At 41.6% G+C, this 15,600-nt stretch overlaps 1 non-coding gene across 1 annotated transcript; it reads left to right on the top strand.

Moving 5' to 3' along the window:
- The first annotated feature begins 462 nt into the window (after positions 1-462).
- Positions 463-569, top strand: LOC124516689 (U6 spliceosomal RNA). The gene has a single exon (XR_006963099.1). It is a non-coding gene; the product is annotated as a U6 spliceosomal RNA (small nuclear RNA).
- Positions 570-15,600: the final 15,031 nt, after the last annotated feature.

Genomic DNA, 15,600 nt, shown 5'->3' with positions numbered 1-15,600 from the left:
AATACAGAATGAAGGAGGGATGGCTTCAAGATAGTCATGCGTGTGTTTTTAAAAGATATAGGCTTTTTAGGTGACAGCAAGACCAACGTGGGTTAATCGCATAGGATGTGGCTGCAAAAACGTCTTTTAACAATTTGAGAAGACAACTCTAGAAGTGTGGAATCCGGATCAAGGGAATGATGTGTCTGTGTGCCATACTGTTTATTCTTTAAGAAAGGCATTACACAACTGGATTTCATCTGAGAAGTAAGCTGAATGGAAGGGAATTTGAAACTATTTCCTGTAAGTAGCAGCTGAAGAAACATGAAATATTACCCTGATGAGGAAAAGACTTGAAGGATCTATGATTGTTTTCCTCAAATATTTCAAAGGCTCCCTTTGGAAGAAGAACCATCTAGTTCGCTACTGACCAAGAAAGAGAATCGTACTCAGTCTATAGGGTCCTTGCAGAAGCTCATTCCAGTGCTAGCTTTGGTAGCACATACACTAAAATTGGAACGATACAGAGAAGATTAGCATGGCCCCTGCACAAGGATGACATACAAATTCGTGAAGCATTCCATATTTAAAAGAAGAAGAAGAAGAAGAAGCAGCTCATACCAAGTTTTTTATTTGTACTTAAGAAGTCAGTATGGAAATGTACGATCATTTGTTTCATTTAAAGATTATCTCTTTATTGATCAATTTGATAAATTCTTTAACTACATTATCTTGCTTTCTTCTGGTAGGGCAGGCATACAGAATGAGGCCTAAATGATCCAGAGTGCTACATGTGTAGGGAAGTTGTAAGTGACAGCTAGAGAAAAGGGTAAGGGTCCAAAGCAGAGTGTATGGAATGAAACTCTTTCAGGCTGAGTTTTATTTTGTAGGTAATGCAGACAACTAAGGAGAGAGAAGAAGTGTATCACAATGGTCCAGAAGCAGAAAGGACTTTATGAGTCCATATGGGTGGAACATCAGCTTAGACACGTTAGGACTGATGTGGGAAATATTTCCAGGTTGACTCAACCAAGAATTCAGTCTAGGTATTTTTCAGTCTACAGGAAATCTACTGTTAAGTAGACGCATGGCAAGGGACTGGAAAAGCAGTCCACAAAAAGAGATAGCTAGGTCTCCACAGCCCCCACCTGTTTAATTTACTTAAACTTCTGGGGCATGGATTGAAATATCTGCTTTCAACTTATTTGGGTGCCATGTAGCCATAGAATGAGCCAATGACGATGGAACTGACACTATTTGCAAAACTCTGGCTCTCCCTTGACCTTGGGCACACATGTAAAATATATTTACTTAGCACATTTCCCCCTCTTTAAGGTGAGAACAATCCACATGTCTACTACTAGTTCCTCAGCACAAGTATAAAAAGATAGAGATAATAGGTAGGTTAAGGTATGGCAGCCCTTTTGTTCTTTTATGCTTTCCAGACTTGATGAATAAGGAGGACCCTCTCATCCATCCATGTTTTTTTAATAACCAGTGCTCTGTTTCTTATGCTGTGCTTCACCCTAAAGCTGCTCTGGGTGGTGATGGTGGTGGTGAAAATTTAAGACATTTATAACAGATACTTACACAACATAGGTTATTATGACTACAATTGCTACTATTTTTATGATTCCTGATCCTATGGTAATCCAGGGGGTAGTTAATAACTCCCTTGGTGAAAACTGTTTACCCATAAACACTTTCATGAAGGCTGAGTAGCAATTAAGGTAATGGTTCTGGTGTAGGTAAAGGTAAATGACCTCGTTAAGGCCCCGGCCTAAATGGTACCCTGGTGACCTGAGAATGCTAGTAAGCAGCAGTTTAGTCACATTGAGTACTTTATTCACCACATCTCAAGCCCTCTGTCATTATTGTTTGCTTACCACCCTTCACAGTGTGACACGGGAATACTGGGTTTGGGTTGAGAGAGTGTGTGCACGTCGATGTGCCCAGAGAATTTGAACTGTTGGCCAGCAACAGTACATCTTGAACTGCAAGTTCACTTACTTGGGTGACAGTCATCTCCTATGTTCTCAAGAATCGGCAGCATTAATCTTGGCTTAACCACATTCAAATCCTATAATCGTTTATCCACTGATTCGTTTCAGCCAATGTCATAAATCCATCTAAATCCTTTACCTATGGAGAGAAAGAGCAAACCCTGAAAAGAATTATTCACTTGACTAGCCTGCTGGTGCTATCATAAAATGCTCCTTAATTATTTCTAACACTACAACATTTAATGGATCTCCATTATGGGACTCCTAATCCTTTACTCTCTGTGTGTGGTGGGCTCTTTGACGAGAACATGGCATCCTCTAAGATGCCCAAAGTAGTTATCATTTAGTGCCAACAAAGTGGCCACTGCTGCATAGGACCACGCCTGTATTGCCTTCTTTTCAGTGAAGAACTACCGTGCTGTTCACACAGATATTTCTACAAATGTCCAAAGGCCAGGACATATTAAACAATAGGATCTTAAACAATAGAACATGGTTCACCAGAAATTAGTAATTAAGCAAACCATAGTCTATGCGACGATTCAAGCCACATAATTATCTAACCCTCTGAGTTGAAAACATGAGCAAATTTTTAATGCCACCTCTGCCATCTCTAGGACCAGAGTATAGGTTATAGTTTTCAACATCCCACAAAAGGGAGAATTTAGCCTGGCAGAGGCAGATGGATCAGAAGGGGCTCTGAGTTGTCTTCATCAGTCACAGGGAGGAGACAGCAGTTCTGTCCATAGGTTCTAGCAGGTGTAAAAACAATGGCATGGATACACTGTGTGTGTGTGTGTGTGTGTGTGTTCACACATAAATGTATGGTGCTCACGTGCATTTCATCAGGCTTCCCAGAGGAAAGTCCAGTGGGTGGTGGAGCTGGCTGAGTATAGCCATGACTCTTATTAAAATCACGGTAATGGGGGTGGGGGGGCGCCTGGGTGGCTCGGTCGGTTAAGCGTCCGACTTCAGCTCAGGTCACGATCTCGCGGTCCGTGAGTTCGAGCTCCACGTCGGGCTCTGGGCTGATGGCTCAGAGCCTGGAGCCTGCTTCCGATTCTGTGTCTCCCTCTCTCTCTGCCCTCCCCCATTCATGCTCTGTCTCTCTCTGTCTCAAAAATAAATAAACATTAAAAAAAATTTTATAAAATCACGGCAATGGGGCGCCTGGGTGGCTCACTTGGCTGGATATCCAACTCTTGATTTTGGCTCGGGTCATGATTGCACGGTTCATGAGTTCGAGCTCCACGTTGGGCTCTTCACTGACAGTGCAGAGCCTGCTTGAGATTCTCTCCCTCTCTCTGCCCCTCCCCCAATCTCATGTGCTCTCGCTCAAAATAAATAAACTTTTTTTAAAAAGTCATGGTAATGGTCTGGCTGTCAGGGGCTGCAGCGTATGTTCATGAGCAGCCCACCCATTCTCTCAGTCTTTCACAAAAAACAATGCATTGCTTACAATCCATACACAGCATTTTCTCTAGCGTCATACTCGACACTGTGACAAATTGTTTCATTTTTTCTTATGACCTAGGACCTAGAGGCTTCAGCTAATTCAGGAAACAATCTGGTGACCAAAAAGAATTTTCTCAGGAACCCCACCAGGAAAACTTTGCAATGCTATAATTCTTCAAAGAGTCAGCAACTTAAATGAGAAAAGCATACATTTTCAATTAAGATTCAGATTTTGTGTAATATCACTCTTTAAACATCAAAATAGAAATGGCTAACCAAAGCCATGTCAAAATCATAAGAAAGAGGAAAGAAGCAACACAGATTCCAGAAGCCAGCGTGTCTGTTCCAGATGGCATACTTTGAGTCTGAAAATTCATTAACAGATCGGCAGTGTTGTTTTTTGCGTTTTGTTTCATTTTTAATATTCCGCACAGGTGGCTTGATTTGTCTGTCCACAACGGGATTACAACCACTGAGTCAGGAAAGAACTCAGCCTTGAATGCATCACCCATGCCACCTGCCTGGCAGCTTCCAGAACTAAAGAGCAGCAGGTCAGGGGTTCAGGGAAATTTGAGATTTGCAGGGACCATGGCAAGAGGGAAACAGTCCCTATTCCTTCCTATAGCCCTGAGTGCTGCCAGCTGGATTAGGTACTCCCAGCATGGAGGAGGCCCAACCAGTCTCTCCTATTTTCCATGACACAGTTGTTCGCTTAATCCTCCTTTTGGACTGCCTAATCCTCAGTTAACCACTAGTTAAGGACGTCACTACCTCCTGGAATGGGGAGGAGACCAAAGCACAGAGCACTTGATACATTTCAAGGCAGCCAGGGACTGATCTGAGAAAGCTACCTCTCTAGCAGAAAAAAAGTCCACATACACAAAAGGATGGCCAAATAAGCAAACATTTCTATTATGTGCCTATATAATTATGCATATATACTCTGTTTGGAAAACTTAGAAAGCAGGAAGACATTTTTACTTTGGGAGTCAAGAAGGAAAAAATGCTCAGCAGTGGAGGCTGGCCAGTATAAATTGTGCTGTTGAGGAAAGTGTTAGCAAAGGTGTTTCCTGAATGGCTCACTTCACAGGACCCAGTGCGCTCAGGTAACAGCTGATGCCCTGACATCAAGTGCCGGAGCCAGAACATGGCAGGAAGCAGATGGTGTCATATTTCCTGGGTCTCACTGTCCAGTTGAGTTCAGCGCCTGCCAAGTACAAAATGAAACGTCTCTCCTTTCACAGAGCACCGCACACATGGCAAGCTGGGATGGCGGCTGTGGAGGCAATGGCAAGTTCAGGAGAAAGCGGAAGCCTCCGAAGCACAGGTGCATTCTGATCGAAGATGGGGAGGGCACAGGGCGGAACTGGCAGCAGGAGGTCACCCTCTCTTTTCATCCATTTAACAGACAGAGCAGAATGGTTTGCAAGTCAGATGCTGAGAGAGGCAATGGAAATTCAGTCACAGCAAAAAAAGGTAAACAGCCGGGCGAACTCTTGAGTGGCCAGATGGACAGTCAGGTCACAGGTCATCAAATCAGTCACACGGTGCCACATAAAGCAGCAGGCTGGCACTAACAGGGAAGACCCACCTGGCAGGCTGGCAGACAGGCATGCAGGGCACGGCTCAGCTACCTGAGATGAGGCTGGGAGAGAGAGAGGCGAGGACAGGGGGCTCCTCTCCAGACCCTATTGCCCCTAGCCTGCATCAGCATCATGCCTTGGGGTTCAGTAAATGCTTCCAAGAGAAAATATGTGCCCCTCCTGAGTTATATCACCAACATCAACCGAGCAGCAACTTCTATATAGAGAGAGAGCTGCTTTTAAAAAAAAAAAAAATTTAATGCTCGTTTATCTTAGAGAGAGAGAGACAGAGCATAAGTGAGGGAGGGGCAGAGAGAGAGGGAGACACAGAATCTGAAGCAGGCTCCAGGCTCTGAGCCATCAGCACAGAGCCTGGTGCGGGCTCTAACTCACAAACAAGGAGATGATGGCCTGAGCCAAAGTCAAACATTTGACCCACTGAGCCACCACCCAAGTGCCCCTAGAGAGAGCTTCTATGTATATATAATAGCATATATAGATAGATATAGATATATAGATACACACACACACACATATATATATATATATATATATATATATATATATATAATGGGTGTCTTTGCTCATTGGCATGCTACGCACAGATAATTAGTTAGCCATCCCCAGCCATGAGCAAGGATCCTGGGGGCCTATTCTGAGAACCGTATGTGTTGATGAGTAGAGAAAAGGGGAGAAATAAAGCTAACAGTGCTGCAGGCAGGAAAGTGGAATGGAAGCCTTAAAGAGTCATCAGAAATCTTGGGGATTAACCTCACCTGGGGGGTGGGGCTGGGGGCAATATGGCAGGGGGGAAAACACCAGAACTTCAGAGTCGGTTGGAATCAGCTTTACAATTTTGCCAGATTTGTAGCCTTGGGCAAGAGACCACCTTTCTGAGACTGGGTGTTCCTATTTATAAAATGAGAAGAAGGGTCTCTACCAAGAGGAGTTGTGAGTATGTCCTGGACTTCTGGTCCAGAAACTGCTCAGAGAATGACAACAGTGATTTCTTAAAATTTAGCTCAAGGCGAGTCCTAACCTGAAGAAACCAGAACTTGCTAGTTCAGGACACTTTCTGTTGCAAATGCTACAAAGGACAACTGAAGTCACTTAAGCAGAAGGAGAGAATGCATTGATTCTTTTACAACTGAGTCTAGAGGCACAGTTGACTTTGGGTAAAGGCTCCTCCTAATATCACCAAGGCTGTCCCCGTTCTTTCATTTCTTGGTTCTCCTTCTTTTTTGGTGTCAACGTCCTGTCTCCAAACTGTTGGCTTCTTTCATAAGACTGAGAATCCCTGGCTTTCACTGTCCTTACCACCTAGTACATAGGCCATTTCAGACCAGTGCATCTTCGCCCTGCAGACCACCTGGATGCTCAGAAACCAGGAGCAGGTCTGGGAATGTTCTGGCCCTGCAAGTTGGTGGTCTTTCTCTACCCAACCTTCCCTGATTATTTAGCTACATTGTGGACTGCTGATTCTGAAGTCTTGCCCCATACCTGTGGCATGTAGCCTATGCCCTGACCCCTTGCCTGGATCCTATCAGCCTCACCCTGCACCATGCTTCAGAAGAGCTGCCATGCCTCTGCAGACATGACTCTGCAAGCTTTCCATTGCGGAACGCAGCATCTCTGGTCCTCTGGCTTTCTGCCTCTTTTTCCCTACATGTTCTTCCCTTCTCCTGCCCAAAGATCCCTAGATGCTGGGGATCTAGAATCTGTGCTCTCATTTCCCTTTCTCTGCTCCATACTTCCTTTGCCAAATCTTCACTACTGGATCATCTTTTCTCCCATAGTATGGTCATTATGTCAGTGGGTACCAACAGCCTCATGTGCCAAAAGTCTTAAAAACTTTAGCATCCGAGACATCTGGGGCTGTCCTCTATGGTGGGAGCTTGAGACTACCATGGTACTTGCATGCAAAGGAGCATCCATTCATAAATTTAAAAAAAAATTAAAGAAAACATTACCCCTCTCTTTAGTGGCCCTCCTCCTCCATGAGCCCCTGGGGTATGGAAGGACATACCAAAGCAATATTTAGACCTATAGAATAAAAGGAGGCCAGCTGACAAGGACCGGTAACTCTAGTTTGCTATATTTCCCCCTGTTATATTTCGCTGGGCAGACCAGAGGCATAAGAGGAATTAATGTTTAACAAGTTGAATAACTAATTGTCTGCTAATGAGTCCCCCCTTAGGCTCTTACTGAAGTGGGTGTCATGTGTAAATGCAGTGTTTTGTGTAAGCTTGAAGGCTTCTAATGACACATCATAAATATTCTTTGAAAAATTAAAAGATGCTGTAGCAACGATCTCTTTTTGGCTTCTTGAAGACTCTTTGGTCTCTAGGTTCCCAAGGCTTGCAGGGTCTTCCTGAATGATAGTTAGACCCAGGACCTCTGACTCTCCATAGACTCTACATTCTGTTCAGGAAGTGAACACCCACTTTAGCTACGCACAGGAGGTGATAGAAGGAACCCTGAATTATAATAAAGAACACCTACATCTTAGTTTCTATTCTGCCATCAACAGTTGGGAGAACTTAAGGCAAACTGTATACTTCCCCTGATGCACAGATTTCTCATTGACATGATTAGAAAATCGGAACAAATCATGGTCCTAATCAGCTAATTTTGTAGTTGTGCAAATGGGCAAATGTACCACATTAGAGTACAATAGAAGTTTAAACAACATGCTGTATCAACCCAAGATGTAGCTCATAACAAAAATGATAATGAGCTATTGGGACAAAAGACCACGTCTTTGTTATGTCTATTCCCAATACACATGACCTGGCATATAGCATGTGCTTATAAAGTATGAATTGGATGGATGGATGGATGGATGGATGGATGGATGGATCCATGGATGGATATATGGATGTATGTATGGATAGATTCAGGAATGGAGAATTTGAGAAATGGATGGATATGGATAGATAAGAATATGAAGGCTGGGTGGATAGATGTGAATAAATGTACACCTATCCAGATAATTGAGTACAAGTAAGTAATATGCTGGCCAGAGAGGATAAGGCCTTCTTTGTCTCAGGGATCTTGTGTAACCTACATAGGTCTTGGAGGCACTTCTGAAGTTCCTGCTAAACTCAGCAGAAGTGAATTGTGTGTATAAATAGCAAAATTTTGCCCATATTAAATTGAGTGGTATAACAAACCTTACATTGAAAGACTTCGTATAAATATTTCTGTGTCATATTAAATCTAGGAACAGGTTCATATTTATTCTTCTGCCTCATGAGCACAGTCCTCTCTAAACTTTCTGAAGGCATGAGATTAGTACATTCAAAGTCATCCTGTCAAATATAATGTGACTTTGGAGTTCACTTACATAGCCTGCCTTTATACAATTCATTTTTACATAAAGACTAATTTATCAGGTAGGCCCTGAAAAGCATACTGGGCTTTGATTCGAGGTACCTAATCCATACCTCATTCATTTATTCGCTCATTTACTAACTCTTTCAACAAATAAGAATCAAGTTCCTATTGTCGCGGGGCGCTGTGTTAGAGAGCGCTGGGGGAGGGGAGAATACAACGATGGGCACGACACACTCAGCCTGAACCCAGGGCTCTTCCTTTGTTGTTAATTCACAGTGCACTTTTATCTCCCCATCTTTTCTATCCTGGCTTTTCACAGAGAGATGGAACGTAGAGAGGAATGTGATTAGCCACCTCAATTCTCTTCCCTTACTTCTGAGAGGCATTTCCCTCACCTGTGCTTTTTAAAGACACTAATGCATACACAGCTAGGCTTTTTCCAGATCTGTTCCAGTCCCCATTACCTCTCCTCCCCTCCCATAGTTAGGGGAGTCCATGTACCTTAATTATGTAGCCCCCCTGGCAGACACTAGCTCAGCACCATGCTGAGCAAGTTAATGTTCCCGGGCATTGCTACCCTCCCACTTCTTGCCCAACGACTTTTCTTCCAGGTGAACTGAATGGATTGGCTCTTAATGTGCAGTTTCCCAGAAATCTCACACCACTGCGGGTCCCTATCGTGTCACACTGTAGTGACGGTAGTAACTAGCTTGAAACATAAGTTTTATGGATCCCGAGCCTAATGATGAGCTAGGCTATACAATCCTTTGGAACTTACCGGAGACTTGGCTGTAACAAAAACAGAGCAGAAGTTAAGAATATCTTAATATCCAAAAGCTCAGAGGACTTCTTCTAAAGCTGTGTTGTTTACCGCTTAATACCACTGGTGATTCAAAATCAATGTAATATAAGCATTCACTAGAAACATACCAAATGCCCAACGGGACATGAGTCAGGTCTGTGACACCTTCACTAATAAGGGATGACAGTAAACCAGCAATACAGCCGGCTTCAGGATTTTGAGAGACTCTAGCCCTGAATGTGTATGGCATTCCCTGCTTGGAGAGCATGCTGCCTTATTAGCGTGCGAGAACCAAAGGACAATAAAGATCATTTCAAGGCATTCTTCCAGATGAGTAACCTAGAGTAACACTGCTCAACTGAGAATTAAAATGGAGAGTTTGCAAGGTCTTCTAGCGATGTTTCACCCAGGATTCTAATCACTGGTATCTGCTGACAAGATTAGCCTTAGGAATAGGGAAAAGTAGTCATCCTCCATGTGGGGTCCAAAGTGTCTACTCATTTGATTGTTACTTTCTCTGCCCTTCCTCCTCTCTTTAAATTAGCACAAACACGCATTCAAAACCCAACACATTGGGACTCAGTGGGTCTTTAAGACATCAGCCATCCCCTCAACCTAAATGCTTTTTTTTGCAGTATTTCTATAGCTGGTTCCTCTCTTCGAATCTTATTTCCTCAGGGAGGCCTTCCCAGGATGCTCTCTGGAAAGAGTAGCCTCTGTCACTCTCACTCTGTCTCACTTGTCTTTGTACCATGTGGCCTACTTGAAGCTGGTTGTTTATTATCTGTCTCCCCAGTTAGGAGGTAAATTTCAAGAAGGCAGGTACTTGTTCTAAATTGTTCAGCACTATCTCCAGAGACCAGACAGTGGCTGGCACACAGTGGGTGTTCGGTAAGTATTAGTTGAATGAATTACTAGGTTTTATTTTTATTATGAATTAGCCCATTGGTTCCCTCTCCTCTGAAAAAGAAAAGGAAAGTAGGAGTCAGGAGAAGAAAAATGTTAAGACCCGCTCTGCCATTAACTAGCTACATGATTCTGACAAAGTGGATGAAATTTTCTTGGCCTCAGTTTTCTCCTCTAAAATAAAATCCAGTGTTGGGGGAGAAATGTGTCTTTCCCACTCATCAGGCTTCCAAGAGGAGCGTTTTCTTCTCTAATGCTTCTGGTCTCCTGCACCACTCCTCACAGTCGTGGAGTGACATGAGTAACAGATGAGTTACGCAGAGAAAGCAGGCATGGCTGGCTCACCCCTTCCCCCTCACTGTGTTTAGGAAATGACTTGCCCTTGGAAAGCACATCTTCTCATCGGCTCTGCACCATGCAGTAACCTTTGGGATTAAGTCTCTGCCCCTCTTGGGGGAGACGGAAGGTTGTAGTGGTCCAGTGTTGTCTGTGACTAAAGGCAGAGTTCTTTGAATTCTGGGCTATGTTTAGTAGTAAGCCTATTGTGCCTCATGTCTATACTGCATTCTTCAGCTCAATGCTTAATTAGAAATAAAATGATATTTTTATCTTCATCTACCTTTTATTTATCTCAACTAGCCCAGAACTCTGGTGGTGAAAAGAAAGGTATTAGATATTGACCCACTTACAAAACAAAATAAAAGGATATAGCTAAAGTCTCTTCCACGGTGCTGACTATGGATAAATGTGTACATTTTTCTATGAAATATGTAGATTAATAAAGTATGGGTATGTGTTTCTCAATATGGACGTATATATGAGTGTCCTCTTTCTTCCAAGAAGTATAAGGCATACAGTATAAAATATATACTTATAAGCATGAAGTATACACATACAAGTATATATAGAAGTGTATATGTATATATGATATGTACATATGTATCTACATCACATACACATACTCCAGAGAGAGGAGGGAAGGTGGTATAACTTATGTGTGTATGTGTGCATTTCTCTCCCGGTGTAAATAGGGAAGAATAGATATGAAATTTGGGAGTTAGTTTTTAGAACAGTAGGAATTGACCTATAAAAGCAAAAACTGGCTAGCATGGGTGGTCATACAAAAATAACTCGGTAATCCAAATATGTTGTAAGAGATGGGTAGGTTAAAATTTCAAATGACTCAATATTCAAACTCTACTCTTACTCCCCCCACTACCCCTAGATAGCTCTCTTAATTCCAGCCAGATGATTCTGAAGCATAATGAAGAGAATAGAACAACAGGTGGGTCATCAGAAGAACTGTAATGATGGCTATGGTGGGGATAGTCCTGGAGAGGGGTTGGGGGTGGGGAAGTGACGGAGAGAAGGCAGAGAGGCTGTGTCAGTGCATCAGACAAAGACAGCCATTGTCCCTGAATTTGATGTCAGATCCATCTTGATCCACTTGCAAAAGGTCCAAAGAAATGCTCTCAAAGAGAATAAAATGAAAGGCATATTCCTTTCTGAGTTGCACATTTTTACAAACCTTAACATTTTTGCATTTTAGATACGTCCTACAATTGGTGCATCCTAATTGAATCAGTAGCATTCTTTCTCGTTGCTGTATTACATAATGGTACATCTTAGAACTGATGGAGTCTTAGGTTGGGTTCTTTCTGTTTTTTGTAATCCATTATAGGGAAATGAACCAGAAATGTGGTTTCGAGTAAAGTGTGCCTTGCTCAGCAAAGGTAGATTGCAACGCATGTTCTGCATGTTCTGCATGTTCTGAGGCAGAAACAACCTCACCCCAGTGAAATCTGGGAACATGGACCAAGGGCCCATAGTCCTTCTTTTCAGGACCCATTTTAAAAAATGAGAAACCCATTAAAAGTTTGTGTATGGAGATATATTTTAGGCTTCATTTATACTAAATAAAAAGACCCCAAATATTTTAAAATGTAAGGTTTTTATTATTAAAAATAAGAGCATGCACAGTGGAATATTATACAGTCATTAAAAGTGCAATTTTGAGGGACGCCTGGCTGGCTCAGTCAGTAGAGCATGCGACTCTTGATCTCGGGGTCATGAGTTCAAGCCCCATAGTGGGTGCAGAGATTACTTAAGGAAAAAAAGTGCGAATTTTAGCTGATACTTATTGATGTGGAAAATGCTAATAAGATAAAATTAAGTATAAAATAGGATACAAAACTTCATATTTAGAATTTTCTAATTTTATAAAATATTCTACATGCGTAGAGAAAATATGTTATAAAATGCAGTGAAATGCTAACAACTCTTGTATCTCTTGCTGGTGAATATTCAGTCTATTTTACTTCTGTATATCTTCTTTCATTTTCCAAAACCTTTCCAATGAGTGTGGATTACTTTTATGGCTAGAAGCAACTCTTCTCCCTTCTAAAAGCAGTTTGTTTTGTCCCCAAGTTGCTTTTTCTCCTAATAAGTCAAAATGGACCTGTGTTTGGCCACAAACTAGATACTCCTGAAAGTTATAGCCAGTCTCTCAGAACAGGGAACCAGGGGCTGTAAAAAAATGCCCTTTATGCTAGATAACAAATCATGTTGGTAAATCAGGTTTCTCTGGTTTCCTGGGCATCCAAATCTAGAAATAAATTGCTGACTACTCACTTTCTGAGGAGACCCCATTCCTTACCCAGATATGGCCTCTCGATTTCTCATAAAGGAAGATAATCACCAGTACCAGAACTGGGGCTTACAAAACGCTCATTTATTACCTCTCTATTTGCCCTGGGTCCAGAGGAAACTTCATGGTCTCTACCCTTTGAATAGCAGGTAGGGAGAAGAGGGCAGAGTGCAAAGAATGGGAAATGTGGAGTGTGCTACAGAATTTCACCCAAGGGGGATTAATAAAGTTTCATACAGACATCCCAGAAGGCAAAAGTTCTTGTCTGTGTAGAGGAAGATGAAGAGATTCTGAGTCAAAACAAACAAAAAACAGGTAATAAGACATTGGAAAAGACTTCATGCAAAACAAGTAGGTAATATAGCATTCCCTGAATTCACCTATAGAATATGGAACTTAAGTATGTAGAAAATATGAGAACTCTTCTCAGTACAGCTGTGAGGAGCCAAACAAGAGAAGCCAAAGTGAAGTCATCATGGTGAAAAGGTCCACCACCAACATGCTTTAATTCATAGGTCATGCTTCTGAAAAGGTGCTTTAGAAAATTAAGCAGAACATGTTGTGAATTCCTCTTTAGTTCAAAGCTTCAACCATTCTCCAACCCTGCCTCTTTCATAAATGTTTCACAAAGACAGCTTGTGTTCCTTCTCCTCTGCTGTAATTGCTAGTGACTGAGCTGGACTCAGAAAATGTAAGTCAAGGTACCTAAGTGTAGGGCCCACACATCTGCATCTCTTAAAACCCCTGAGGTATTCCAATGTGCTGCCACTGTAACAGAACGCTCACCTAGATTATCCATGACTAGGAAATAAGCAGGAGGAAGAATGAAACACTTGACACAGACAAAGGTAAACATAATCTTACTGTTCACATACAAGTTTAGTTTTTTATGAAAAAAAATTAAAATTTTAGGGCCAAATTATATGCTACTTTTATACACTCCTTTCCATTTATTTTTTTAAGTTTATGTATTTATTTTGAAAGAGAGAGAGAGAAAGGGGAAGAGGCAGACAGAGAAGGAGAGAATCCCAAGCAGGCTCTGCACTGCCAGCCCAGAGCCCTACACACGGCTCAGTCTCACCAACTGTGAGACCATAACCTGATCTGAAATCAAGAGTCGGTGGCTTAACCCACTGAGCCACCCAGGTGCCCCACATCTTTCCATTTAAAGCTCAACATAATATTGTGAAGAAAGCAGAGTAGCCTTCTTTCCTTCCTTCCTTTCTTTTCTTTCTCTTCTTTCTTTCCTCCTTCCTTTCTTTCTTTCTTTCTTTCCTTCCTTCCTCCTTCTTCCTTTTTTTTTCCTTCCTTCCTTCCTTCCTTTCTCTTTCTTTCTTTCTTTCTTTCTTTCTTTCTTTCAGAGGCTCAGAGCTGCTTAATGACTTGCCCAAGGTTTTGTGGCTGGAAAGCACAAAATGTTCCTAGGCTCTGATGCCCACCTTTTTCACTCACGTGTGAACCATGGAAAATACTCTTTTCGTGGCCCCATTCACCAGCCAGTGAAGCCAAGTTCCTCCTTAATTATTGGCCCTCTTTCCATGACTCTGTCAGTAACCCAGCCAATGGTCAACAGGTTTTTTTTAGCATTTACTATCAAGTTTCAATACAAACGAGCAATGATATGTTGAAAAAGTGAGAATCAATGCCACTGATTAAGAAAATGTCCTCAAATTTGCCTTCCAGACACTCAGCTTTAAAAGATGAAGGGAAAAAAATCTGTATCTGACTTGATTGCTTATGAAGAAAATTCCTGTAAGTGTGAACACTCCTTTGAAACTGTCAACATAATAATAATGTTAATATTGACTATACTTTTATTCTGCTAAGCATATAAATTCCCTTAATCCTCATAGCAATTCTCCATGAGATAAATACTCTTCATAAACCCATTTACAGGTAAGGAAGTAATGGCATAAAAGAGGTTAGGTAACTTACTCTAAATCATATTAATTACTAATATTTGTCACAGACCTGAGGAGCGAGCTAAAAAGCTGTGCCACCCTCCATCGCTTTCCCAAAATTATCTTACTAACAGTGCTTATCAGACCTTTCTAAACTCCCAGCAAAAGGAAGAGTCCAGTTCCTATCAGAATTCAAGTGTGTGATTTTTTTTATTTTTCATAACTTTGAAAATTGCTGAAAGTCATGCCCCTCCTTGTTTGCTAGTTGTGCTGTTCAAGAGCCTTCTCCGATCTCACTCGAGACTTTAATGATACTCACATCCTTGAAGGCCCTGTTCCTGTACTGTGGTTCCATTTCCCGACTACCGGTTCTCACGTTGCACTGTAATTATTGGTGCATTTTCCCCCAACTACTCCGTAAATTTCTTCAGGGAGGGATCGTGCATTTTCATTTTATTCACTCTAATGCCTCTCTTTGTGCCCTACTCAGATTGGGAAGATGCAAATTTCACTAGCTATAGAACCTAGATAACCATGTGCTACGTTTAGGGTTTTTAAATTAATTCTATAATCCAATTCCATTAATGAGAAGGCAGTCTGATGTAGTAAAAAATGCTTATATAGTCATTAAATAAATTTGGGTTGGAGAACTTGATAACTAACCAGGAGCAACTGACAAGAAAACAATTATTTTATACAAAATCATGGGCTCTTCAATTAGTCAACTTCTTAAGTATTTCCTTCCAATGTAATTCTAGTTTAGCTTTTTATTCCTCAGCTTGCGCTTCAAAAAAAAAAAAAATGGGAATGTATAAAATTTCTATTTTTTTTCTTTCTTTTTAAAATGTTTATTCCAGGTAACATACAACGTTATATTAGTTTCAGGTGTACAATACAGTGATTCAACTCCATACATTATTCAGTACTCATCATGATAAATGCACTCAATCCCCTTCACCTATTTCACCCAACCCCCAACCCACTTCCC

Source organism: Lynx rufus, unplaced genomic scaffold, assembly GCF_022079265.1.
Source record: "Lynx rufus isolate CCGP_SWC_20201006 ecotype Redwood Valley unplaced genomic scaffold, mLynRuf1.p SCAF_2, whole genome shotgun sequence".
NCBI lineage: Eukaryota > Metazoa > Chordata > Mammalia > Carnivora > Felidae > Lynx > Lynx rufus.
This window is presented reverse-complemented; position numbering and strand designations above follow the sequence as displayed.